This window comes from Lynx rufus, unplaced genomic scaffold, assembly GCF_022079265.1.
Source record: "Lynx rufus isolate CCGP_SWC_20201006 ecotype Redwood Valley unplaced genomic scaffold, mLynRuf1.p SCAF_7, whole genome shotgun sequence".
Taxonomy (NCBI): Eukaryota; Metazoa; Chordata; class Mammalia; order Carnivora; family Felidae; genus Lynx; species Lynx rufus.
This window is the reverse complement of record NW_025814889.1, coordinates 28,024,906-28,052,558: the sequence shown is the minus strand read 5'-3', so window position 1 is coordinate 28,052,558 and position 27,653 is coordinate 28,024,906. Positions and strand designations below refer to the sequence as shown.

General features: G+C 36.2%; 1 protein-coding gene across 1 annotated transcript in view; it reads left to right on the top strand.

The window, feature by feature from the left end:
- Positions 1-960: 960 nt before the first annotated feature.
- ZNF438 (zinc finger protein 438) overlaps positions 961-27,653 on the top strand; it is a 134,099-nt gene continuing 107,406 nt past the window's right edge. Inside the window, exon 1 of the mRNA XM_047065207.1 lies at positions 961-1,022. The gene's annotated coding sequence lies outside the window, so the exon portion shown is untranslated. The remainder of the gene's footprint in view (positions 1,023-27,653) is intronic.

Sequence of the window (27,653 nt, the reverse complement as noted above, 5' to 3'; positions counted from 1 at the left end):
CATTTGATCTAAATGAAAAGTCATTCTTTATAGAGTAATATGTAAAACATCTCCATCTGCTTTTCTTAATATGGTCTTCGAACTAGTCATAAGCAGGGGCAGCAGTATTGAATATTTCTTCCACCTCCATTCAAGGCTGAAGGAGTTAATTGTCTCGAGCTATTCCTGCTTGAGTGCACTTTTTTTTTTTGCCCCTGAAACTGGCTTAGGTATTGTTTTTGAGAATGAGGTATGAGTTATAGCCCATCCAGAAATGCCTTTATGCTTAAAGTCTTTCAGATTTAACCACATGTTAATTGGCAGCTGGGTTCTCTGCACATGCATCTCATACTGCTCCACAAGATAATGGCAGAACCTAAAAGTGAAAACCCAGGCTTATTATACTGCTACCATTAAAAAAAAAAAAAAAAAAAAAAAAAAGCACTAAGAAAATCTAAGATAAATAATACATTGAGTGGGACACTGTGAACAACAGGCATAAATTGGGACCATCTCAGGCAAACTGACACACACGGACACTTTACCAGACATGTATTTTTTCAGAAACCTCCTAACTCCAAACTCTGGATTACCATTTTCCCATCAAAAGTCTGTGTCCTCGATATGATTCACTTGTTTGTGACTGTTTAGTAATTTGCACGGCATTATGTACATGGAAAAGAATGCGAAGCATTCTTCCTAGTCAGTTTTATTCATTTGGCATTTCTTTTTTTTTTGTGGTACATTTTCTGTTTGTCTTAAAACTTTTATTAAATTTTGCATGCTTTCATTTTTAAACTAAAGAGGTGTAATAAATTTAGTGAATTATATTCTCCCTTAAGTTAGTTATTGTGATATCTTAATAAAAATATACAGTAATTAAAAATTAAATTTGAGAATGAAAGGAAGGCAGTTTCTACATATGTTTGATAAAAATGGATTATTTGAATATGCTTATAATAATACTTTATATTCTATTACAGGATTAATTAAAAGGATTTACTGTATATCTTATGACTCTTTACTGGAGCCTTAGGAGATAGGTAAGAGACAAGCATTTTTTGAAAAGATATTTATGAAACATTAAATAATTTGATCTCATAGGTTCCTGACAAAGTGATTTATCTCTTTTTCTCCTCAGTAAAATGTTAGTAGAAATATTGTGTTTACATGAATCATAGTATAACATTTCTCTAATATCCAATAAGTCATATTTTCCAGGGAGCCTGTACGTTTATTTTCTGTAGTATTTATAGTGAAGACATTTAATAAGACACATAAGCTTGGCACCTTAAAGCACTAGAAAATACTTCAAGTGCTGAAAATATAAAAATATATATATTATAAAATAAAATAAATATATAATAAAATATATATGATACATATAAACATAAATATAAAATATATAAATATGTAACTATAAAATATTTACTATATAAATAATATAATATATAAATATATAGAAGTATAATATAGATATATAAAATATATATTATATAATAAAATAAGATATGTAATATATAAAAATATAATAATTATTATTAGATTAGATCTTAGAACTGAAAAAAAAAGGTATTAGTGAAAAAACAGGTGAAATCCAATTAAAACCTATAGCTTAATTAATAGCAATATATCAACATTAATTCCTTAGTCTTGACAAAACCGTGGTTATGTAAGATGTCAGCTTTAGGGGAAATTGAGTGAGGGACATACAGGAACTCTGTTGTATCTTTGTAACTTTCCTGTAAATCTAAAATTATTCCAAAATAAAAATTCATTTAAAGCAGAAAAAAATCAAGGTTTATTTATTTGAAAATTATAGTTTAGAAGTAACTTTTCTCTGCAATAGTTTGAGGAATCAAAATGATTAGTTATCTTTTAAAAATCCAGATTCTGTGAATAGAGATATAAGGAAATATGTGACCATCGGTTGCACTTTTCAGTTTATAGGAGGTGTGGGATTTCAGTTTTTGGATATTGGCATGGTGTTTGTGACTTCCTTATACCTGATTACACACTTGCTCTTTGATTCTTTTAAGGTGCTTCTGTGGTCTTTGGTAGTTTAGTATAGCACTTTGTATTAACAGTGGTAAGACCTGCAAATGGTTCCCAGTGCACTGTTTTTTCTTTTTCTTCTCTTTTCTTTAATGTACTATTGGAGGCAAAAAGACCAGTGATGGGACTCAGTTTGGAGTTGAAACCCTTCAGTTACATCTATGTAAGCTTCTAGGTCAAGTACTAGACACAGTTGACCTATTGTTAAGGAATATGAATAAAGATGAACAGAACTCTTAAATAGCCATTTCTGTAATTGAGCTAAAATAATTGATTGCTGTCAGATAATAGAAATTCTCAGTTTCGGGGCGCCTGGGTGGCGCAGTCGGTTAAGCGTCCGACTTCAGCCAGGTCACGATCTCGCGGTCTGTGAGTTCGAGCCCCGCGTCAGACTCTGGGCTGATGGCTCAGAGCCTGGAGCCTGCTTCCGATTCTGTGTCTCCCTCTCTCTCTGCCCCTCCCCCGTTCATGCTCTGTCTCTCTCTGTCCCAAAAATAAATAAACGTTGAAAAAAAAAAAATTTAAAAAAAAAAAGAAATTCTCAGTTTCAAAAATGAACTCTAGCAGTATAGCTCTTTTAGATTTCTATAAATATTAAAAGACTACAAGAATGGAACTCTGTAGTTTGCTGAAACTATTACATAACTTTTCATTAATAAAGATAAAATAGCCATGCTGGTCTTATAAATGGTTTCCTGCTTCTGTTGCCAACTTTAATGATTTTAGTTAAACTTAAATTTAATAAAGGGAAATAGAAATATATTATACTTGAAGGATGTAGACATTTAAAACAACAAACCCAGGCCTGAGTGATCATTGCAGAATAATTATTAGGCTTGAAGATTTCTGTTTTGCTTGATGGTATTTATTTAGAATTGGTGTTATCAATCTTGTATTATTAGAATGACATCTTTACTTGCTTTTTGTGTAACATCCTTTTGCTAAATCTTGGCTAGGAAGTTCAGAAAAATGGAAGAGAGCTTTTTTGGGACAAGTTTAAATTCCATTGGTCATATGATAGTTCATACATAAAAAACAAACAAAAAAACCCTTTTATTATTCTTTTGTGCTAAAGAAGAGCATTAAAAGTAGTTTTTAGAGACCTACTTTACCGTTCAGCTGCCTGACTGTTATTTTGTGGTCACCTAAAGTATAAATGTGAGTAGCTATTATGTATTGAGCACTTTCTATGTACCAGACACTTTATTTATGATTTCATTTAATCTTCCCAAACACAAAAATAGTTTGAAATTCCTTTTCTAGATGTGGTGGGGAAAGTAACAATATCTCTAGGCTGCACCTGAGAGTTTGGTGCAGAACGAACGGGCGCTGAAGTGTGGTGTAAAGTACCTCCTGTTTGGTTCATAATGTGATCAGCTTCCAGGAAACTCTTAGTCCATGGATACATGGTAAACTTTAGAGTACTCAACTCTTCTGGGTTAAAGGATGTCTGATCACACTGGGTGACCTAGAGCAGATTCCCCTGGGGTGACTAGCCTGGAGTACAATCTCTCGGTCCCTGTTCCAGCCTTGATCTGGCTCGTTCTACAGTTCCCTAACATGTCAGTTGTTCTCTGTCACTTGATTAACTGCTGAACACTCACTCATTGTGTGCTTCATTGATCACAAGCCAAGAACTTCTGGCAGCTCTGGGAAACATGATCTCAACCTGCCTCCTGGTCAGTGCTGGGCAACTAGAAGTTATTAGTTGGGGGTGAAAATTTGGATCCAGAAGCTAGGACAAATGCCAGAGGCCAGAGATGGGGTAATTGAGCAGCTGACATGTTGAAATGCAGCTATCCAGGTTCAGTCAATAGGTCGGGACTCAGAAAAAGAGCAGGTAGGCATGTGACTTTGAAAGGTGGTTTTTGAAGATAATGATGACTAGGTGTGGACTTGGTGGATATAAAATACAGTCAACCCTCGAACAATGTGGGCTTTGGGGGTTCTGCCCCACCCCAAAGTCAAAAATCCACCTACAGCTTTTGACTCCCTCAAAACTTAACTACTAATAGCCTCTTGTTGACAGGCAGACATGCCAGTAACTAAATAGTCGATTAACACATACACATATTTTGTATGTTATATGTGTGATATATTGTGTTCTTACAATAAAGTAAGCTGGAGGAAAGAAAATGTTATTAAGAGAATTGTAAGGAAAATACATTTACAGTATGATACTGTATGGAAATAAAATCCACATGTAAGTGGACCCCCACAGTTCAAACCTGTGTTATTCAAGGGTTAACTGTAATTCCAGCTGCTTTATGAAGAAGAATAAGAGTTACTTAACAACTTATTCATCGTAGTGCTCATTACACTGTGCAGAAATCTATCTCTCTATAACTTCCCCCCATCAGTTTTAGCTATGTCTTTCTGTAGTTCTAAGTCTCCAGTCTCTCTTACACTGGAAAGCATAAAATACACACAAAATTACAAAGTCTCTTTTGTTATCTTCTCTTCTTTACGGTCTCCAAAAGTTGGCGTTCTTTAGGGCTTAGTCCTCGTCTGCCTTCTGCATTTATTCTCTGTGCAGTCTCATGTGACCCCTTGTTTTAAATGCTTTCTGTTCTCCCAGCTTTATTTTTTTACCTTGATCTCTCCTGTGAGCTCTAGGCTCATTTCTATGCCTGCCTCTTCAACATCTATTTGAAAGTCTAATAAACATTTCCAGCCTAACATGTGTGAAGTAGAACTCTTGAATTCTCCTCCCCAAACCTGTTCCTGTCTCCTCCTCCTTTATCTCAGTAAATGGTCCACACATTTGCTCAGGCCAAAAACCAAAAGCCATCTTGAGTTTTCTCTTTCCTTCTTAACCCATGTCCAGCCCATCAGTAAGGTTTATACGTCCTGTCTTCTACATATATCCCAAATACCCCTGTATTGCCACCACCCCCCTACTACTACCCTAATATAATACAACCTGTCATCATCCCAAGTTACCTGGATGATAGCAACAGTCTTCTAACTGGTCTTCCTTATCTCCTCCTTGTACCACTCTGGTCAGTTCTCCATATAAGAGCAAAGGTGGGGTTTTCTTTTTAATGTTTATTTATTTTTGAGAGAGACAGAGACAGAGACAGAATGCAAGCAGGGGAGGAACAGAAAGAGAGGGAGACACAGAATCCGAAGCAGGCTCTAGGCTCTGAGCTGTCAGCACAGAGCCTGACACTGGGCTCGAAGCCACAGACTGTGAGGTCCTGACCTGACCCAAAGTCGGATGCTTAACTGACTGAGCCACCCAGGCACCCAATAAGTGGTTTTTAAAAATGTTCCACAGTCCCTGTCTGTTTCCCTGTTCAGAACCCTTGGGTGACTACCCATCACACTCAGGATAAAACCCCAAGTCTCACCATGTTCTACCAGGCCCTGTGTGTTCTGCCAGCTGACTGTATCTCCTGCCATTCTCTGCCTAGCTCACTTTGCTCTAATTAAATTGCCTTTTTGCAGTTCCTTAAGTTCTCCAAGTTCATTGGACTCCACTAAATCCTTGTTACTCCCTGCCCTACACCCTCATTTCAACCGGTTCAGCCTCTAGCCTGATACCAGTGGAGGGAGATCTAGAGAAAACAAAATTACAGCGTACATAGTAAGTGAGGTTACACTAGAAGTTTTGCAGCTTTATTATTCCAAGTTTCTGTATTTGGAATTCCTTTCGAGTGGAAGAGGAACTAGAGATTTAGAGCTATGGAAAGACCTGGCTAGAAGCAATGGGAGAAGTTACAGAGAGATTTCTGCTTAGTGTAATGAATGCTATATTGCATAAGTTGGCAACAAGTACACTTGCTTAAAAGTAACACTGAGCTGCTCCACTGGACAGTGAGTTCTCCAGCACTGGCAGTGTACAAGTTGAGGCTGATCAGATTGAGACTCTACAAGTTGTGGAGGGAAAATGTGCTGGAGTGGAGGAGATGAGAATTCATTTGTAGATCTTCCCAACTCTGAGAGTATATGTGTTTTTAGAATCTTTTATTTTTTTCAGAACACTTACTCTCAGAGTATTCCTCAGATTCATCTGCCTGCATTTATATTGGAAGCTGTTACCAATAAAGGGTAAGCACTTCTAGATGAAGTTTCCAATATTTAAGAAAAAGAGGAACTACTATCAAGGTTGATTCCACTCGGATTGGCCAGGTCTCCATCTAAGGAAGTTACTTTGAGTAATAATTTAAAATTTATTTTTTATTAGTTTTTGGTCTAAACAATAAACACAACAAATTCCCTGATAGATTTTAGTTATTAAACAAAAGTTCACTTAGGGGCGCCTGGGTGGCGCAGTTGGTTAAGCGTCTGACTTCAGCCAGGTCACGATCTCGCGGTCTGTGAGTTCGAGCCCCGCGTCGGGCTCTGGGCTGATGGCTCAGAGCCTGGAGCCTGTTTCTGATTCTGTGTCTCCCTCTCTCTCTGCCCCTCCCCTGTTCATGCTCTGTCTCTCTCTGTCCCAAAAATAAATAAACGTTGAAAAAAAAAATTTTAAAAAAACAAACAAACAAAAAAAAAAAGTTCACTGAGTCGCAGAAGTAAAGAGCATGATACTTGGAAATAGCTTTTTTTTTTTAATAGCCTTTGATCAGAGTTTGCTAGAAATGGAAAAGTCACCTCATTCTTTCCCTTACCTCAGAAACTCTTTGAGAATTAGTGATCGCGTGTGAATGTTAATCATTGAGAGGGATATAGCCATTCCCTTACCTTCTCTTAGACAAAAATATGATTTAAGTAATAGAGAGCTTTGTTATAAGTGCTTTTAGTTAGACCTGAATAATGCTATTCATGCAAATTCCAGTTTCTTTATAACCCTTGAACCTTGGAACTTGGAATTAATGACATAAGAAAGAGTAATTTTCAGAGTCTCTGGATACTAAAGTACTTCATGTTTGATTGCTTCTGGTAGCTAGGACCTAAATAATAGGATGGCACATCTAAAAGTTGCCTCCAGCGTGACACTGCTTCTGGCAGCACCAGGGCCTGTCCCACCCAGCATGTGCTCGGCAGACCAGTATGAAATCAGCGCTATGATGAATACCCTGTTGTGACCAGGAAAGCCTGAACTCCTTCACATGCTTTCACCTTGAATCGCATTTTGTTTCTCTGTCTTCGCTGGGTTTCTGACTTTGCTGCCTCCTTTCCCATTTTACCTATCTCTGTCCTTTAGATGTGACTTCGTCCTCGTTACTGTATTGACCTTACCCAGACAAAACTTCTGCTCTGACTCAAAACCTACAATTTGGATTATGTCCTGTATTGAGATTCCTGTCTTGCTCTGAGCCAGGAATCCTCCTAGGAGGAGAGATAAACAGTAGTACCTACTTGATTGTATACGTAGTGTGACCATTGCCTATGCATCTTGGTTCTTGACCTCCTGCATCTAGGCAATCAAGATTAAGTATTGCACCTGGCCTTAGCAGAAGACGAATATATCCACATTCCTTCTAAAACCAATAATGATGTGATAAAGAAAGGGAAGAAGCATTTCTTAAATGTAATACACTTTTCTCTGTCAATCTCATCTACCTAGAACAGATCCAAGAATCAGGGATGAGAGGAAAGAGGCTTTTTATATGCTACATTTGGTTGATATTTGAAAATTCAGACCCTAAAATGGTATATCAGGTGCACTTAGAGCCTCTTTATTTGCTAGTTTTCCTCTTAATTGCAAACATATAAATAACACAATGTTTTAAGTCCTTTATCTGTTTTAACTAACTTAATCATCATGGCAATCCTGTGAGGTATATACTGTTATAGTCCCCATTTAACAGACGAGGAAACTGTCTTGGACAGGTTACATCATCACCCATAGTTAACACGGCTGGTTTTGTCAGAGCTGGGATTCAAGTTCAAGTGCATAACCACTTTTTACATTGATCTGTAAATTCTCTGACTCCTAACTCCAACAAGCCTGGTTAACTGGTTTCTCAGACCACAGCAGGTTAGAAGTTTCAAATTTGAAAGAACACATAATAACCTAGAATTCCCACTTAAAAAAATTTTTTTTAACATTTATTTATTTTTGAGAGAGTGCATGAACACGAGTCAGAGAGGGTTGGAGAGAGAGAGAGGAAGACAGGATCCAAAAGCACGCTCTGTGCTGTGAGCACAGAGCCCAATGTGGGGTTTGAACCCACGAACCTCAAGATCATGACCTGAGCTGAAATCAAGAGTCAGCCACTTAAGCAGCTGAGCCACCCAGGTGCCACCCCTAGAATTCCCACTTTAATGTGTTCTTCTGGTAAGATAATTACTCAAGAACACAAAGATATGTGCAGGAGAGTTCTATATAATGTTATAGAAAAATAGTTAAAGCAAAATAATTGAAAATAATATGGAAGTTCAATAATAGAAGAAATGGATAAACTAGGGTCCTGCTTTTCAAACTTTAATATATATATGAATCACCTGGATATCTTACTAAAATGAGGTTTTGATTAAATCTGTGGTGGGGCCCAAGATTCTACACTTCTAACAATTCCCAGGTAATGTTGATGCCGATGCATGGATCCCACTCTGAGTAGCAAGGAATTTCAGTACTCTCATGTTATGTGCTTGTTAAGAACAGATCTGGGACCATGGAGAAGTGAATGGACACCTTAGATGCCTCACTCATCTCTCCCTAGTCCCATCCCTGGGTAAGAATCTTTATTTTAAAAGACCATTCAGTGACTCTTAGTTATGCTTGTAACATAATTCAAAGAAAATTCGAAAATGATATTTGTATTATTATTTTCACTTGAATTAAAAAAAGATATCAACTTGGCTTATGACCGTCTAGCCTTAGAGGAAACATTTGCTTCCTGCTACCCACATACATGTCTTCAACCTCCCCAAAAACATCTGCTCATTTTTTTTCCCCAGTAGATATATAGGCTATTTAATGGTTTAGTGAGGGCTTCAGTTCGGGCATCTACCAACACAAGTAGTAAAGGGCTAATATTTTTAAGAACAAAGGTAATGAAATAAATACTTTCTTGTGCATAATTATGGTTTGGATGTAGATAATCCTACTTTTTAATATTTATCAATATTATTACCTATTCAGCATAAGCTTCTTAAGAAGCAAAATCTATGTTTTTTTTGTATTAAATTCCTGGTGTGTGTGTGTGTGTGTGTGTGTGTGTGTGTGTGTATGTATGTATGTACATACATACATATATACACACACGTGTGTGTGTGTGTGTGTATAAATAAAGCACCTTTTACATCACCTCCTCCTTTTTTAGTAAGGTATGCTAAGCAAGTTTTTAAAGGGAAGTCAGTTTTTAAAGGGAGTTTTTTAAAGGGAGGCCAGTTTTCCTTTCAACCTTTACAGTTCGGTAACCTGAATCTAGAAATGAAATATCTTTCACTGTGGAGCAGGGAAGGAAGTAGTAAGGAGGCAGGATAGGGAAGTCTGATTCACTTAAAATCTTATTCTCCTGGAGAGGAGTGTGTTGGGCACAGAAAGCATTCCTGAAACCTGCATAGGGGTATTCTTGAGGATCTGGCTGAGCACCAAACTGTGCGTGCAATTTGAAACCCCTAGAAGCTGGCAAGGGCAGCCTGTAAGAAATGAAAACTTACCAGCTCTTCATAAGAATGAACCCTGGAATAAAGGTTTCTCTACACAAGTCCTAAAAGAGCTTACAACCAACCCTCAAAAGAATCAGGTAACTTAACTGTCTGGCAGAAGTTTAACACTCTATAAATTAATACAACAAAATCTAGCACTCAGCAACATAAAATTAACAGTAAATTGCATCTAGTCAATTAATAAAAAAGCAAGAGAAAATTTTCATAACCAGGAGACAATAGAAATAGACCCTGAAATAACAGAGATGGTGCAATTAGCAGACAAGTACATTAAAGCAGCTTTTATAAATATGGTCCATGGTCATAAGCATAATGAGGGGTGAAATACAAAATATAAAAAAGAAAAAATCAGAACATCCAGAGATTTAAAAATACAGTAACTAGGTGTGATTAAGTGCAGACTAGAGTTTTTGGGAGACGAGGTCAGTGAACTTGAAAACATACTGAGAATTCAACCATAGGATAGAGAGAACAAAGATTGAAAAAGATGAACAGCAACTTGGGGCCCTATAGAAGTACCATGAGTCTAACCTAAGTATAATTGGATTCTCAGATTTGGGGGGAGGGTGAGAGAGGAAAAAATTTAAATAAATAATGGTTGAAAATTTCCCCAGTTTGAAGTAAACTATAAACCCACAGATCCAAAAAATTAAAAAGACCCCAGACAAGATAACACACACACACACACCAAGGCACATCATAAGAAAATGCTGAATATCAATGATAAAGAGAAAAATCTTAAAAATGGTCAGAGGGGAGAAAATATATTGCATACAAAGGAATAAAGTCAAGAATTTTAGGCAGCAGACTTTTCAGAAACTGTTCAAACCAGAATGCAGTTTAATAGCATGTTTTTCAGTGCTAAAAAATTGTCAACATAGTATTATATAGCTAACAAACATTTTTAGGAAATTAAGGAAACAAAATAAGGGAGAAATAGCTTTTTTTGGTCTCAAAACTTGAGACAACTTATGACCAGCAGACTTATAAGAAATATTATAGAAATTTCTTTAAGCAAAAGGAAAATGATACCAGATGGAAATTTGGAGTATACAAAGGAATAAAGAATCCCTGAACCTGAAATGGTTCATATGTGGATAAACATAATTTTTTTTCTTTGCATTGTAGTTTTTTAAAAAGGTAACTGTTTGAGGCAAAAAATAAAACAGTGTCTATCTAATGGGATTTTAACCTGTAAAAATAAAATGTATGACAATAGCTCAAAGAATTGGATGGGAGAAAGGAAGCATGTTGTGGCAAGAGTTTTATATATGAACATGTAATATTTTTTGAAGGTAGATTAGAAGTTAAAGAGAGCATCCACTAAAAAGGATTAGAAAAACAGTTTTAATTAATAAGAAACCAATGGTGGATATGAAATGAACTCCTAAAAAATAATCCAAAAGAAGATAGGGAAAAAGGGGAAAAGGAACAAAGAACAGAAGGGACAGATAGAAAACCTACAACAACATGATAGAACTACATATAACTGTATCAATAATCACATTAAATGATGTAGTCTAAATAAAAGGCAAAAGTTGTCAGATTGAATAAAAAAGAGTAAACTCTGTGTTGTTCTCAAGAAAGTCTTAAAATAGGTTAGAAAAAGGGTGGAAAAATATATACAATGTAGGTTCTAATATAAGAACACTGGAGTGGCTATGTTAATATCAAAGTGGACTTCAGAACAAGTGATGTTAATAAGATTAAAAAGGGACACTTCATAATGATAAATGGACTGATTCATCAAGAAGAAATAATAACTTTAAATTTAAATGCAACTAATATTACGTTGTCAAAATACATGAAGCAGAAACTGATAAGCTGAAAGAATACATTGAGAAATCTTCTATTATAGTTGGACATTTCAGCATTCGTGTAAAATTGATGGGGTAAGTACAAAGAATATCAGTAAGGCTATAGATGTGTATAACAACACTGTAAATTATCGTAATTTTATTGACATTTATAAAACATTCCATTCAAGAATAGCAGAATATACATTCTTTTTAAGTGCACATGGAACATTCATCAACATAACCCACCATATACTAATACATAAAACAAGTCTCATTAAGTTTAAAATGATGGAAATTATGCAGAGTATGTCCTTTGGTCCCAACAATTAAGTTAGAAATCAATATCAGAGAGATATCTGAAAAATCCTCATTATTTGTAATTATATCATATGCTTCTAACGCATTGGTTAAAAAAAAAAAGGGAAATTAAAAGTTGTTTTGAAGTGAATCAGAATTAAAACACGTGAGAATATGTGGGGTATAGCTGAAGCAGTGTTTAGACAAATGTTTAGCTTTAAATGCATGTATTAGAAAGAAGAAAGATGTAAAATAAATGATCTAAATGTCCACTTTAAGAAGCTAGGAAAAGAAGAACAAATTAAAACTAAAGTAAGTAGAAGGAAGAAAATGATCAAAAAGAACAGAAATTGATGAAATAGAAAGCAGTTAATCAACAGATAATCAAGGAAACCAAAAGTAAGCTCCTTGAAAAGATGAATAAACCTCTAGCTAGTCTAATCAAGAAAAATAAAGAAGAAAACACGCTAGTAAGTATAATATCAGGATTGAAAGGGGGAGGCATCATTACATATTCTATAGAAATTACAAACATAAAGGGGTGCCTGGGTGGCTCAGGCAGTTGAGTGTCCAACTCTTGATTTTAACTCAGGTCATGATCCAACGTTTGTGGGATCGAGCCCCACGTCGGGCTCCACTAAGCATGGAGCCCACTTAAGATTCTCTCTCTTCCTCTGCCCCTCTTCCTCGCTCATGCGCTCTGTCTTTCAAAAAACAAAACAAACAAACAAAAAAAAACACATAGAAGAAATATTCCAAACCCCTAGAAATAAGTTTGACAACTTTGATGAAACAGATAAATTACTTGGAAGACAAACATTACTGAAATTGACTCAGGAAGAAATATAAAATTAGAATAGTACTGTATCTTTTAAAGAAGTGATATTTTAGTTAAAATCCTTTCCATGCAAACAAAGCAAACCAAAACCCCAAACCAAAATAACTCTACGCCCATACATGTTTTGACTGATGAATTCTATCGAACATTTAAAAGAGGAATAATTCAGAAAATAGAGGAAGAAAGAACACTTCCTAACTCATTTTAGGACACCAACATTACATTAATACCAAATCAAGATAAAGACATTACAAGAAAACTATGAACAGATATCTTTCATGAATGTAGATGAAAAATTTTTAAAAATTAGCAAATCAAATCCAGCAGTGTATAAAAACAGGTTTATTGTTGGGGTTCAAGTTTGGTTTAATATTGGAAAATCCACTAGTATAAGTCATCACTTTATTTTTTTAATATATGAAATTTATTGTCACACTGGTTTCCATACAACACCCAGTGCTCATCCCAAAAGATGCCCTCTTCAATACCCATCACCTACCCTACCCTCCTTCCCACCCCCCATCAACCCTCAGTTTGTTCTCAGTTTTTAAGAGTCTCCTATGCTTTGGCTCTTTCCCACTCTGAGTCATCACTTTAACAGGAAAAATGGGAAAAAAGCTATGTGATCCTCTCAATCCTTGCAGAGAAAGCATTGGACTAAATTCAACAGCCATTCAGAGAACGAACCTCTTGGGAAACTAGAAGCAGAAGGGAGCTTTCTCAACTTGACAAAAGACATCTACATATAACTTCTAACTAAAATCTTATTAAAGTCACAAGTTCCAATGCTTTCCCCCTAAGATAGGAAGCAAGCCAAGGATCCCCACTCCCCTCCTTATGCCTGTCAAACACTATAATGGAAGCCTCAGTCAGTGTAATAAACGATAAAAAGAAAGAAATGGCATACAGATTGGCAAAGTAGAAATGAAACCTCTTTATTTGACAAAACATGATCATGTGTAGAGAAAATGCTGAAAAACCTCCTGAATGCCACTAGAATTTGTAATTGAATTTAACAAGATTGCAGGACACAAGGTAGATTTACAAAATCAGTTTTATGTGTATATACTAGCAGTGAAAAATTAGAAATTGAATTTTGAATTTATATGGAAATTTAAAGGACCTAGAAAAGTAAAAAAAAATAAAAAAAAAAGAATTGACAAAGAAGAACTGTATTGGAAAGTTTTCACTACCTAATTGCAAGACTTCCTCTATATTTTAAAGCTTTCTTTAAAACTACAGTGATCAAGGCAGTGTTGGCCTAAAGTAGACATATATTCATGGAATAGAATAGAGAATCCAGAAATAGACCCACACACATATCAATTGACATTGATTTTTGATATTGATGCTAAGGTATTTAAATGGAGACAGAATAGTCTTTCAATATAACATATTAGAACACCTGGATATCCAAATGTGAAAAAATTAACCTTAACCCTTACCTCTTCATGTACAAAAATATCTTGAAAAGGATCATGGATCTAAATTCAAAAGACCAAAACTAGAAGAAAAAAAAATCACGGGAGAAAATATTTGTGAACTTGGGATATGCAGAGATCTTAGGTCACAAAAAGCATGACCCATAGAAGAATGATTGACAAATGGGACTCTATCAAAATTTAAAACTTCTATTCTTCTAAAGACATCATTAAGAAAATGAAAAGGTAATCTTTAAACAGAACATATTCACAATACATATACCTGACAAATGACTTGTGCTCAGAATATATAAAGGACTTTTACAACTCATTAATAATAAGACAACCCAGTTAAAAAATATATGCACAAGAAAATAATGAATGGCCAGTGCAGCACAGGAAAAGAGGTTCAACATCATTAGACCTCAGAAAACAGCAAATCAATACAATGAGATACCACTGTATATTCATCAGAATAGTTAAAAAGAGCAAGTGTTAGCTGGGATGTTGACCAATTCCACTTTCATATATTTTGCCATAGGGAAAGTTAAATGATAAAACCATTTTTTTAAATGATAAGACCATTTTAGAAAATAGTTTGGCAGTGTTATAAAGGTAAGCATATTATTACCATAAAATGCAACAATTTTACTTGTAAATATTTACCCCAAAGAAATAAAAATGAGTTTACACACACACTTGTACACGAATTTTCATAGCAGCTTTATTAATGATAGCCTCAAGCTAGGACCAAGTGTCCTTCAACTAGTGACGAGATAAACACATTGTGCTGTATCCATGCAACGGAATACTACTTGGCAATAAAAAGGGATAAAGTACTGATAGACATAACATGAATGAATCTCAGAAACATTTTGCTGAGTAATATAAGCCAGACACAAAAGAATACAAATTCCATGATTCAATTTACTGCCTTGGATGACTACATTAGAAATGTTAGAAAAGGCATATTTAATCTTTGGTGACAATAAGCAGACAAGTTATTGCCTGTAGCTGAGTTCAGTGTAATTGACCTGGATTGAGTATGAGAGAACTTTTTGGCATGATGAGTGTGTTCTGGATCCTAAGTGGTGGTGATTATATGGATATATATGTTTATAAAATACATTGAAATGTACACTAAGATATATTTTGTATATAAAATTTTGTATTTGTATTTGTATGTAAACTATACTTCAGTAATGTTGTTTTAAAAAACATTCCACAAATTTTGAAAGTTATTTAACTAGTGAAAGATTAACTTCTGTCTAACAGTAGAAAACTTCTGTGTGAGACTGAAACTGAGCCTGACAAATCCATTTAGGTAAATCAGTATACACAATATAAGCAGTAATACATGAATTGAATATCCTTAAACCAGAAAGGAAAGTAAATGAATTCTCAGTACACTTTCTAGCGTATGATTTGATGTATTGGGATGGGACCCTAGCATCCTTAGAATTCACTGATATACTTTTCTAAATTCTTAAATTGTATGTGTACAGCATGGTTTTAAGTGTATTGGTTGTTTCCCCTCAAGATCACATAGCTGACTAGGAGCTGCTGCCCTGCCCAGCATCATCAGAGTTCAGTGTTATAGTTGTTCAATGTTATGACATACTATTAACCTGGGAAAAGTCAAAATTCAAAATTTGAAGTACGGTTTCTACTAGAGTTATTTATTATGTTGTCAACTCTTCTATAATTATTTTTTGGTTTAGTCAGTCAAAGGTTTAAAGATGTAGATCAGTAATTTATTTTGTTAATTTTTCCTTATATCAGTTTTTATTTTTGAATGTGTGTTAATGTATTATTTGCTGTCAGTATTTCAATTAAGAGTTATACCTTGTGTCAGAATAATATGAGTCTCTTCCTAATTTTTGCCATGTGCTTTGTGTTTTAGCTGACATGAATATTGCTACCTTAGTTTATATTTTCCTATATGTCTTTATACTTATTTATATTTTTTCTTTATTTTCATGTGTTTTAGATATTTACTAAAAGTAGAGCATAGATTTCATTTTTTAACCTGGTGAGAACCTTTGTCTTTTAAGGATATTTTAACTCATTTATATTTATTGCTAAAATTAATCTAATTGGCTTTACTTCATTGATCTTGTTTAAAGCTTTCTGTTTTAAATTATTTTTTGTTTACATTTTGTTTTGTACTTTTTGCTCTGTGGTTTAACATTTATCTTTGTTTAATTTGGTTTTGATTTTTTGAATTTGTGGGAATATTCACAGTTATTTACTAGTCAGCTTGTTTTCTAAGATGTCCCTGTCATTCCTATATCAAGTTACAAAGGGCATGGCACTTAGATTCTCATTAATATTTATTCAGTGACAGAAGCTGTCCTCTTGCTGCTTTGAGTCTCTGATAGGCGATTACCCTACCTTGAATGCTCCTAGTCATGTGGTGACCTCAAGTGGGTGTCAGCAGCATTCCCTTTCTATTAATAAGGGTGCTTGTATGTGGGGCTTTCCCATTTTTTTCCCAATATACTTGAGGACTATTTAGGGGAGTAGGATCTTAGATAACACTTAGATAACACTTAGACTTGTCTTAGAAACAGTGTGGAAGGAAGAAGCCTGTGGCGGTTGGTAGGAGTAATATCTTTAAGAAAACAGTGATGTTGAAGCTATTTTTAGAGATGGAAGTCTTGTCTTTCTCATATTTTGTTTTTTAGCAGATAATTATGTGGCTGGACTACCAAGATGTAGGGAGTGAGGTGAAGCTGAGAACGGCCTCTCCAGGATTGTGGGTCATGGTGAAGTTCTTGGCAAGAGTCTCATCTTAGTGTGGTATGTGGAAAGCACATGGGCTGAGGAGGCAGGAAAGCCTTTTTCCAGCTTTGGTTCTCTGTTTTTTTGTGTGACCCTGGCAAACCACTCAACTTTCCCGGGCCTCAGGCTAGGTCTGTTAAATGAGGAAGATGACTCGCTGGGATCCTTTCTAACTTTAAAACTCCATGACTGACCAGGGCACCAAGGATAGCAAAGAAGTTTCTGTTTGACAGCATTTTTATTTTTAATTTCATTAAGCAAAGAAGTCATCTTAATTTCATCTTGCAAAGTCAAGAGGAATAAATCACTTATCTTACTACTTTGAGTAGGAGAGTTAGAAGAAGGGATCCTATGTGACTTGTGTATTTATGCTCGGACCTAATATTAGGTAAGTGACACATGTTGTGGTGGGGAGTCCCAATTATAACACCTGGAAGTAGTTTGGTAATAGAATGACTCAGAGGAATGTTAAATCACTATTTTTCCCTGAGAAAGATATTTATCTAGACTCCCAGAAAGTTATTACCTTTTATATTGTGATGTGTGCTTCGGATTGAGAGTGCTGGGAGGTAGGCCCACTGTGTGATAATACTCAGACATCAGGCTAAAGGTCACACTGAAGGTCTGTCATTGCTGGGCTCCTGAGTGGTAAAAAGGCTGCTACTGCTGAATTTATGTTTCATGAGATCAGCAATAGGATGCTGCCCGAGCTGGCTTTTTGTCATAAGCTGAACTGGGCATGGTCACAAGCAGGGTGGGCAGATAGAATTTTGAAATAATGAACATGTCACAGCTGTGAAAGAGTGAGGAAACAGTGCTGACTGAATACAATCTATACCGCAGTCAAAGGGTGACTCTTTTTGAAGAAAGGCTTTGTTCTGGCTCAATTCTGGAGGATGAGCCACCGACAAAGGCTTCATCCAGAGCAGCATGGAAAAGATCATGCAGCAGACATTGGTTGCTTCTCTTCTCTGTGGTCATCACTGTGAGGGGTTTTATTTCCCTCTCTACTAAGAGCATCTAGGGAAAAAAAGAGAATTGTTTCATTTCAGAAATTTTGTTTTTTGTTCTAGTAAATAAAGACATGTCATGAATAAATTCAAGTAAAATTCAAAATAAACTAGAAGCTTGGATAAAAAATGCAGGTGATAGGCTTTTATAAAGTGCCATTGTATGGTAGACCCACCTAGGGATGCAGAGATCAACATTCAGTAGCCTCTGTCCTTAAGAACTAAACTTGAGTAGGTAGACAGATAAATGGCTAATACTTTTTTTTTCTTGGTAGAGGAAGACCTTTATTACTGATAGTAACAACCTGAATTCTAGACTCTTCTGTGGGACACTGGATTCCTCTTCAGCTTGTACATAGAGGGGTACTGTATGTCTTTATCATGTAAAAGGTTATTCACCTTCTGTTTGGTGATTTGAATAAAGAGTTGCAAAACACAGCTCTGCACGATGAAGTTGATGTCATGGCCAAGGGCTTGTGAGGTTAAATTGCTAAGGGTATGTTTCATTTAAGTTTTTATAGAGCATTTGCTCTCTGAAAGGCTCTCTGCTAGATGTTGAGACTACAAGGTAAGATAGAATCCCTGTTCTCAAGACGTTTATAGTCCAGAGGGAGATGAATAAATGGATAACTAGAGCACAGGGTATGCTGAAGCATTTGGAGGGAATAAATCATCAGAATGCACAGGAGAGAATGATGTAGGGAACTTTGAATGTGTTCTAATAGAACTAAACAGTCTCAAAGAACCTATTTCCTCAATGGTTGCAGTGATCTGTGCTTAAATTTGTTTTTTTCCAAGAGCTATACATTTCTGATAGTAAGGATAATAATAACAGCCAAAAATTGTACAGTGTTTTACTCTGTGTCAGGCACCATGCTAGTATTTTATGTATAACAAGTTAAGTGATCCTTACAGTCGTCCTTTAAGGTAAGTATTTACATTAGAAAATGTCTAGAAACTGAGGCATAGAGCATTCGAGTAACTTGACCAATGACAATTAGTATATAGTAGATCTAGGACTTTTTACCAAAGTTCGAAGTTCTACTGTGCAAAGTTAAGATGTTTAAAATTAAGAGCATCAACTACCGGAGGAACCATCATATGTTTTTGTAGGTATAGCGGCTTAATATTAATGAGTCATAGCTGAGCATCCAGGAGAAGAATAAACATTGTTGATACATGTGCTTTTCATTTTCTACAAATAAAGCTGTATATTATTATAATTATTATTGGAATTACCCTGTACCAGCTATAAATTATAAGTAGAATATTTTATTTGAAATTAGAGGAAGATACCTTTTGATCAAATACTCTATCCCATTAGTTTACAGGAAAGGGCTTTCTTGAGTTTTGAATATATCTAAAGAGATTGCACAGCCTCCCACAATCATGGAATCCCACAGCTCTTTGAGGTGGGGATTTCCTATTCAGCCCAGTGTCTCCTAGACAAGGAAGAGGTTACTTTCTCTGTCGCTCATCCGTTGAGATGTGGGTCTCTTTTTACAACCCTGGAGGCCTTTAATTTATAAACTGGATTTGTAAATTGAAGGAGCCCAGGCTGGTTGGGTCTGTGGCACATGTGGCTTACCTCCATGCCTGAACCACAGGAGGCCTGCTATTTGCTGCACTGAGGGAGTTAATAAGAGCTCTTGTGACCTGGTTTGCCCACAGTTTATAGGCTCAAATCTAGATGATCTGAAGGAAAAAAGAATGGGATGAAAAAGTCTAAGTTATGGTCATAAACTAGAGGGAAAGGTAGAATTTTGAAGCCAGCATCAGTATAGCACCGACAAGAATTAGAAGTTAGGAAGAGCCTTGGAGGAGAGATTTTTAATTAGAGCAACACTCAGGACATTTGAGATTGTTATGGTGATTTTAAATAGGCAGCCCTTTGGCTTTAAATAGAATCAGGGACTTGACTCTTTGTCTGTGGTTTATTAAATGTAAACACATAGCAAATTTAAGGGGAAAAGGTAGTCTTTTTATGTAGAAGTTCTGATTTATGGCTTCCTGGACTTTGAAAGACTCCTTGCCCCTTTATTAAATACATTGAGTTGTTCTAAAACTTAATAAAATATATTTTTCTTGCACAAGCAGGTATTTTTAATATAGCAATTAGGAATGTCACTAGGAAGATTATTGAAAGCAGTATGTAACAAAGTTTGAAGGGTCTTACTAAATAAAATGGGATTTTAGACATCATTTGAATACATTAACTAAAAATAAAAGTAAACTTTTCATGTACTACTGAAATCAACCATGGGATTGAAGAAACTTACGAAGATATTTTGTGTAAATGTATTTTCTTTCAACGTTTTTTTATTTTTTATTTTTGGGACAGAGAGAGACAGAGCATGAACGGGGGAGGGGCAGAGAGAGAGGGAGACACAGAATCGGAAACAGTCTCCAGGCTCCGAGCCATCAGCCCAGAGCCCGACGCGGGGCTCGAACTCACGGACCGCGAGATCGTGACCTGGCTGAAGTCGGACGCTTAACCGACTGCGCCACCCAGGCGCCCCTGTAAATGTATTTTCTATTTTGCTTTTCAAAAACTGAATTTTATTTACAGATGGAATACATACCCTTGTTTAAAAAGTTCCCTTTGACCACCACCCTCCAATCCTCCCAGAGGTCATCATTTTGCCATTTATTCTTCCAAACTGTTTTTTTTAATATTTATATGCATATATTTATATGCATTGAACAGATGGTTATGTTTTGCATAAATATTTAAAAAATAATCCACAGAATGTATTGTTTGCATGTTCATTTGAAATATGGCCTTCCATTGTATGTTTTGTTTTTAATTCTTCAATAATGTTACTAATAGCAGCTGACATTTATTGACTTGTTACTATGCGCTGGATAAGATATTTAGCATTTTTCATATAATTTAGTTTAATAATCTTCAATAAGCTTCAGAGGTAAGTCGAAATAGTTGGTTTTATATGAATAAATTTTCACCTTTGTTATACCTCACATTTACATTAAATTACTAATGCCAGTAGTTTATCATTCTTTTCTTTTTTTAATGTTCACTTATTTTTGAGAGAATGAACGGAGGAGATACAGAGAGAGAGGGGAATAGAGGATTCGAAGCGGGCTCTGCACTGACGGCAGAGAGCCCAGTATGGGGCTCGAACTCACAACTGTGAGATGGTTACCTAAGCCAAAGTTGGACGCTCAACCAACTGGTGCCCCAGTAGTTTATCATTCTTTAATAAGACTTCAAAAATACACATTTAGAATGATTTTTAAAAGTTGCTAAGAGTATAACTTGTAGTTCTGTGAGTTGTGTTATTCTTATTCAGTCAGCCAAGTCCTTGGAACAGCTGTCTCTGCTAGGCCACAAGGCTGGGAATGTGAGGGTGACTCCTCACCTTTTAGGAATGAAGAGGTAGTGTGTGTCATATTTGACTCATTCTAAATGAAGAACAGACAACCCCAGACGTTTCCTCAGTAGTTAAGGATTTTAAAACCTGTGCCTGTGACAGTGTCCTTATTTTGGGGAACAGTTACAGGATACAAGACCCAGGTGGAAGGAGGTTTGTTTTTGAAAGATGCTTTTCACTTTTGCCCTTCATCATTCTGGTATGAGGAAATCGAGGCTGCGACAGTGGGAGCTCTGAGAATTTTTATGGGAACTGGTAAAGGGAGTGATATTGAGTGGCTTGAGAGGGGAAAAGGGTGGTGCTTATTATGTATACCCTGATTTTGGAATTTGGAGGAAGATCTTTTCAAAATTTCATGACAAAATAAAGAATTTTTAATGAGTGGGATAGCTTTTTGGAAGAGTTTAAATCTCCGCTCTGCTGCTTAACTAGCTGGATGACCTCAAAAAAGCCACTTTATGCTGTTTCAATCATGTTAATAGTATCCACTTTATAAAGTTGTGGGGTTGAAATTACATAAAACATTTTATACATTGGGAAGTGCTGTACAAATGTGCAAATATTAGGTGATATTCTTACTGTTTTTATGATCATAACTCTTGTCAAGGCTTGTCTATGTTTTGCCTCTTGTGTTATTGCCTCTGTATTGAAGACTTAACCTGCTTGTTGCTTCTATCCTTTATTACTTGAAAGGGAGTACTCTATTAGGGCTCTGTGATTTTTCACGCAGAAAAAGAGACCTTCTTGCTGAGTCATTTAACAAATGTTGAAGGCCTAGTATGTATCAGTCAGCATTTCTTCAGGCCCAGCATAAGAACTGAAAAGATCATGGACAGTATCTCTCAGGAAAGGAGACACGCCGAAGGTCCCAATAATTATCATGTCATTGTCATTATACATTAGTGTTCACAGACATTTTTGATCTCTTTGTCTTCAAGATAAAAGTAAACACATGTAAGTTAACATCTGTCTACCTAAAAAGTATTTGTACTAAATTCTGTCGTAGCAGGGACATTGTTTGAAAAAAAAAAACACATCGAATTATCTTGCTGTGGTGTCTTTTTGGTTATAATACTTAAATTATTTTGAGATTCCCAAATAACATTCAATGAGGATATGAGGTTTTTATGTTTATCAGAACTAGACATGAGTAAACAATGGTTAAGCGCTACAAGTAAGCTCTCCTTTCCAGACGGGGAGATAGTTGCACTGAGGTTCCATTTAGTGCACTTCAGGGTCCTCAGTTAATGGGGACGTGATCTTTACTGAAAAGCCCGCTCAGAAGTCTGGTTTCTTATTCAGAATTTGTTTATTATTTTTTGCTCCCTCTCATTCCCCAAATGTTTCAACCAACATAAATGTTATAGCAACTCCAAATCCATGGAAAGGACAAGCAGCTTTAGCTTGTTGCACAGGTGTGGGACTGCCTCTCTGTGAGCCAGAAATTAGACATCAGATGTTTAAGGGAACTTGGAAGTCTGCAGTTTAAATCTCATTTGCCATCTGACTGATGTTGCCGTTTATTGTCCAAAACCACTACTGGTATAGGCTGTTTCTTGAAGAAGATGTATACTTTGGAGGAGGCACTTTGCTGGGGGGAAAAATCCTCTGGTTTTATTGTTCCTCTTCTGGATAGTTCTAAAAAGCTATAAACCTTTTGACTTTTGTTGGTGGTTTGCTTTGTCATCTCCATGTTTACTTCCATTTATTTCTTAAAATTTTTTTTTTTCAACGTTTATTTATTTTTGGGACAGAGAGAGACAGAGCATGAACGGGGGAGGGTCAGAGAAAGAGGGAGACACAGAATCGGAAACAGGCTCCAGGCTCTGAGCCATCAGCCCAGAGCCTGACGCGGGGCTCGAACTCACAGACCGCGAGATCGTGACCTGGCTGAAGTCGGACGCTTAACCGACTGCGCCACCCAGGCGCCCCTACTTCCATTTATTTCTTAACCTACTGTTTGTGGCAAACCATCTCTGTCCTGAAGTTATACCAATGAAAAAAGTTAAATCTTATTCCAAAGTGACCTATGAAATTCCATTCCATATTTTAAGCTTAGCCCATTGGAAATATCACTTTTTTCTTTATTTAGTTTGCTGCCCCACCCCAGTACCTTACAGTCTGAGGGCCATGGGTGGGTTTGTTTGTTTGTTTGTTTGTTTTTAATTAATCTTTTAAACTCACCTGTTTATAGAAACTGAGCATTTCCTCTTTTCTGAAAGGCAGTTGTGGTAAGAGCTGCTTATTTTCTTGAGATCCCAACCCAGAGGTCTCTAGAGGAATTTAGGATCTGCACAGTCACATTTGCTTTTTCAAATTAGAAGCAAGAAATACTTTAATTTGCCTTGACTCTAAACTGTTTTTTTAAATAGAGTTCACAATTAATTGAATTCTCTGAGCTTCTGGTTTATAATACTGAAGAACTTTTACATAGAGTAGATAAAGGATGGAGTAGGAATTTCTGATTCAGTTGCGCATTATTTATTGTGGAAAGAATGTTTTCCCTACAGACCAACTAGGAACAAGATGTTTAAACATAAGCCAGGGTGGAGACTTATTTGTTTGGTCAGCTTCAGAGGAGCCACGTTTCCCTACTTACGATGCGTCTGCCAACTATTCTGTCCCCCCACTCCCGCCTGATTCTTCATGTTTCTTTGGAATTTTTAGTTAGGACTCTGTTGGATAAGGCAGTGATACAGTGCACACGTGGCATTTAGAAAGGCTAACGGCAGTTTTCTGGAACAGCATACTTTTATCATGTCATGAATTTTTGCTGGTGTGTGTGTGTGTGCACGCACGCGTGTTTATATAAAATGGCTTCTTTCCTTTTTCCCAGTCCCCCTCTGCTGTTGGTTTGTGTATTCACATAGCTGGCGGCTCCAGGACTCCATTTATCACAGGCAGTGGGAGGGGGTACAGAGATATGAAAGGGTTACTGTTCACATTTCCTGTGTAATTCCCTCTGATCTTACTGAGCTGTAGTTTCTTTCTTGATGTTAAACATTCCCAGGCTCCTATAACCTTCTAGCCTGCTTGCTCTGGCCAAGTTTGTCCCAGGTGATCATGTAGGCGAACCTCCTGTTTTTAAAGCTTAGAAATCTCTCCTTCCTTCGTGAGATGGGCTAAATGCTCATTCCTTTGCAATCCCAGAAGAAATCCCTGTGATTTAACGCAAGAACAGAGCATACCATATTAGTTTGAAAAATCAAATTCAGCAGCCAAGTTTGTTGTCACATTAACTGTGTAGATTTTAAAATCTGATTCCTGATGTAGTATATTTCTAGTTAAATGAAAGCCCATGATCTATTAAAGATTGCATTTTTCCTTCTAAAAACACACTTGAAAAATGGGTTCTGGTTCTAAAAGAGTAAATTTGACTGTTACCATGTTACTTTTAGCTTGCCCGATTGCTAGATCATTTTAAATTGTCTCCGATATAAAGATGCTTAGCTGAAACTGTACCATTTCTGTCTCAATTCAATTCAGAAGGTTGTAGGGAGGGGTGCTGGTACTTGTTATTTTCTACTTTTTCTCTGGTTTTAAAAGTATATAGCAGCTCATTTTTATTCCACAATTTTTAAAATATACATTTTTGTGGTTGGCAAAAGTTTTTCTATTTTTGCCTTTTCCCTTTAGAAGAAAATGACATGCTCCTGTGAAGCATAAGAATATGTCAGCAGCTGCTAAGAAATTGATAGGGGCAGGGTGTACCTGGGCCAGCACTGCCCTCATTGTAGGTAAGGAACATTTCTTTAGACACAGCTTTGGGTAAGTTTGCTTGTATTGCTTATAGCAATATCTCTCTGTCTTCATTCAACAGCCTGGGAATCTTGGGGCTTGGGGACAGATACAAATGAAACAGTGTCTCTTTGAAGGAGTTTCTGGGATAATTAAAGCTTGCTGTTGTTTAGGTCAAAGTAAACTATTTGCGTTGCTTAAAACAGTGAGATAAAGTATTTTTTAAGCACCTTAACTATGTGTGATATGGTTTGACATGGAGGTAGGTAGATGAAATTTTAGATTGATTCTGTTTGGATCTTCCTTAAAGAGCCAACACAAATGTTTGATATGTTTCATTCACCTTTAGTTCCCCAGTGTCTGAAACAGAGCTCACCATGCAGTAGGCTTACAGTAATGGTTTGTTGAATGAGAGAAATAGATCGCCAAATTACTTTTGTATATTCTTAAATGTTTTATATATGCATGATCACATACATGTCTAATAATGTTTCATTAACCCTTTCTATTAGTCTCTAATGATAGAGCCTGTTTGGAGTCCTTTGTTATTAAGCAGTTAATTCCCTCAAAGCATTTTGTGCCCAAGGCCATAAAAAGTGTACATCTTCTCGTCTAGCCATGACATTCCTATGTCATAGAAAAAAAAGAGATTTAGTCATAAGTTACTTAAATTATAGGTAGTTTATGAACATTTCCTAAAACCAGTAAGCCCATTCACTATTCTCATAATGGAAAACCGCTTATATTTTCTCCTGAAGAATATCTATTCCTAAGACCGTCACAAAGCACTGAACAGTAATATTAATCATCAACAGATACTAATAGAATGTTAATAGAAACAGCATCGTGGCTGTATTGTGGGTTCTCTAAAGATGTGCACAGCCTTGGTCCTCCTACCTAAAGTCTTTCAGACTTTTCAATGAATAGAACACATACAGTAGTCAAGTTAAACAGCAATTTAAGGTACATTAAATGTAGTTATGTGCTAAGTGAGAGTCTTGAACAAGAAGCATGCAGCTTAGTGGAAGGAGAAATCATTTTGACTTGAATTAGAGAGTGGTGAGAAGTTTCACTGAAGAAGCTTGAGTTGGGTATTAGATAAATGATTGGATTTTAGATATAAAAGAAGTGAGGCTAGGGACGCCTGGGTGGCTCAGTCGGTTAAGTGACCGACTTTGGCACAGGTCATGATCTCATGGTTGGTGGGTTCGAGCCCTGTGTCAGGCTTAGTGCTCACAGCTCAGAGCCTGGAGCCTGCTTCAGATTCTGTGTCTCCCTTTCTCTCTGCCCCTTCCCCGTTCATGCTATCTCTCTCTCTCTCTCTCTCTCTCTCTCTCTCAAAAATAAATAAACATTAAAAAAAAAAAAGAAGTGAGGCTACTTTACATTTATAAATATCCGTGATAGCTACCACACTTCTTGTCCCAACTGTAGTGAAGAAACAACAACCAAAGAGCTTAAGTATTATGATGGAGACTTTTCTCCATTGACAGTTTATTAACTCATTTTTTTAGTGAAGGGAAATTTCAGAATAGCTTCCACTGAGGACATACAACTCTGTTAGTTACCATAAGGATCCCTGTCGGTAGGAAGTCCTCCCAAATTATAATTTCGGTGGTTAGACAGCATACATATTGGAAAGTTATCATTCATGATTATACTTTGGTAATAAAGGCTCCATCCAGTCTCAATGGCAAGTTTAACAGAGTTCATTGCTGAATTATATCATGATTTGAAGTCTAACGTATAAGGAGATAGATCCAAATTCACTGTTTTTTGTTGCACAGACATAGGTGGCTATAGTAACTCATAAAAATCTAACTTCACCACAATTTTTCATTAACCTCTTGAAGATTCTTCTATGATAATGCAGTTACTGTAGTAATATCACAAATGAATCCAATTTTTTGGTTTTGTAAAGCAAATTAAAGTATGCATAGAATTTACATTGAGACCCTTTGATTAGATTTACTTGTTACTACTTACTATTAAAAGCAAACACTTTAGTGCATTTAATTTTACAGCCAAACTTCTATCTCTAGTTTTATTCTTTTATTGCATAAACAGTCAAAGGAAAAACAACACAACAAAGAAATGAAACCAGTTTCTCTAACATAGTAAAGATAGAATCTTAAGACAGTCTGCTGACTTTACTTTTTAGTCTTTTGGCCATTAGCATATTTATGTGGTTCTGTGCATATTTCTGCATATCTCGTTTGTTGCTGCCAGTGTGATAAAGAAGGGAATGATGAAGGGAAACTATAACCAGTGCTTATTTCCTACACTATATTTTTGCCTCAATCTAGTGTCTTTCAAGATATCACTAGGTGATCCGTGATTAAAGAGTTTGGTGGTTAGCTAATGTTATGAAAGGTGGGAGCATCTCAGTGCATATTGATATTTTATTTAACCCACTGTTTCCCAAAATGTACTTGACTTTGGAAATGCCCACTGCTTGCCTGACCGCTTGCTTGTCTTTCTTTCCTCCCTCCTCCTTTCCTTTTAGCTTCCTTCATTTCTTTTCTTTCCTTTTTTAAGGATACTTATTAAAAATCTCCTATAGGACAAGTTTCAGGATCATTACTATAAAGTTTATACACACACTGTTTAGGTCTGTTGCTTACGTCCATTTTTTCTCTTAATCTCCACCTTTTCTAAAGCATAGGATGGGAGATAGAAGGAAAAAGAATAATTTTCAAGTCTTGCTAGCTATACTGATGTCATGTGTAGTGGGAAAGAGGCTGACACTCTTTTTGAAAACAAGATTTGAGATT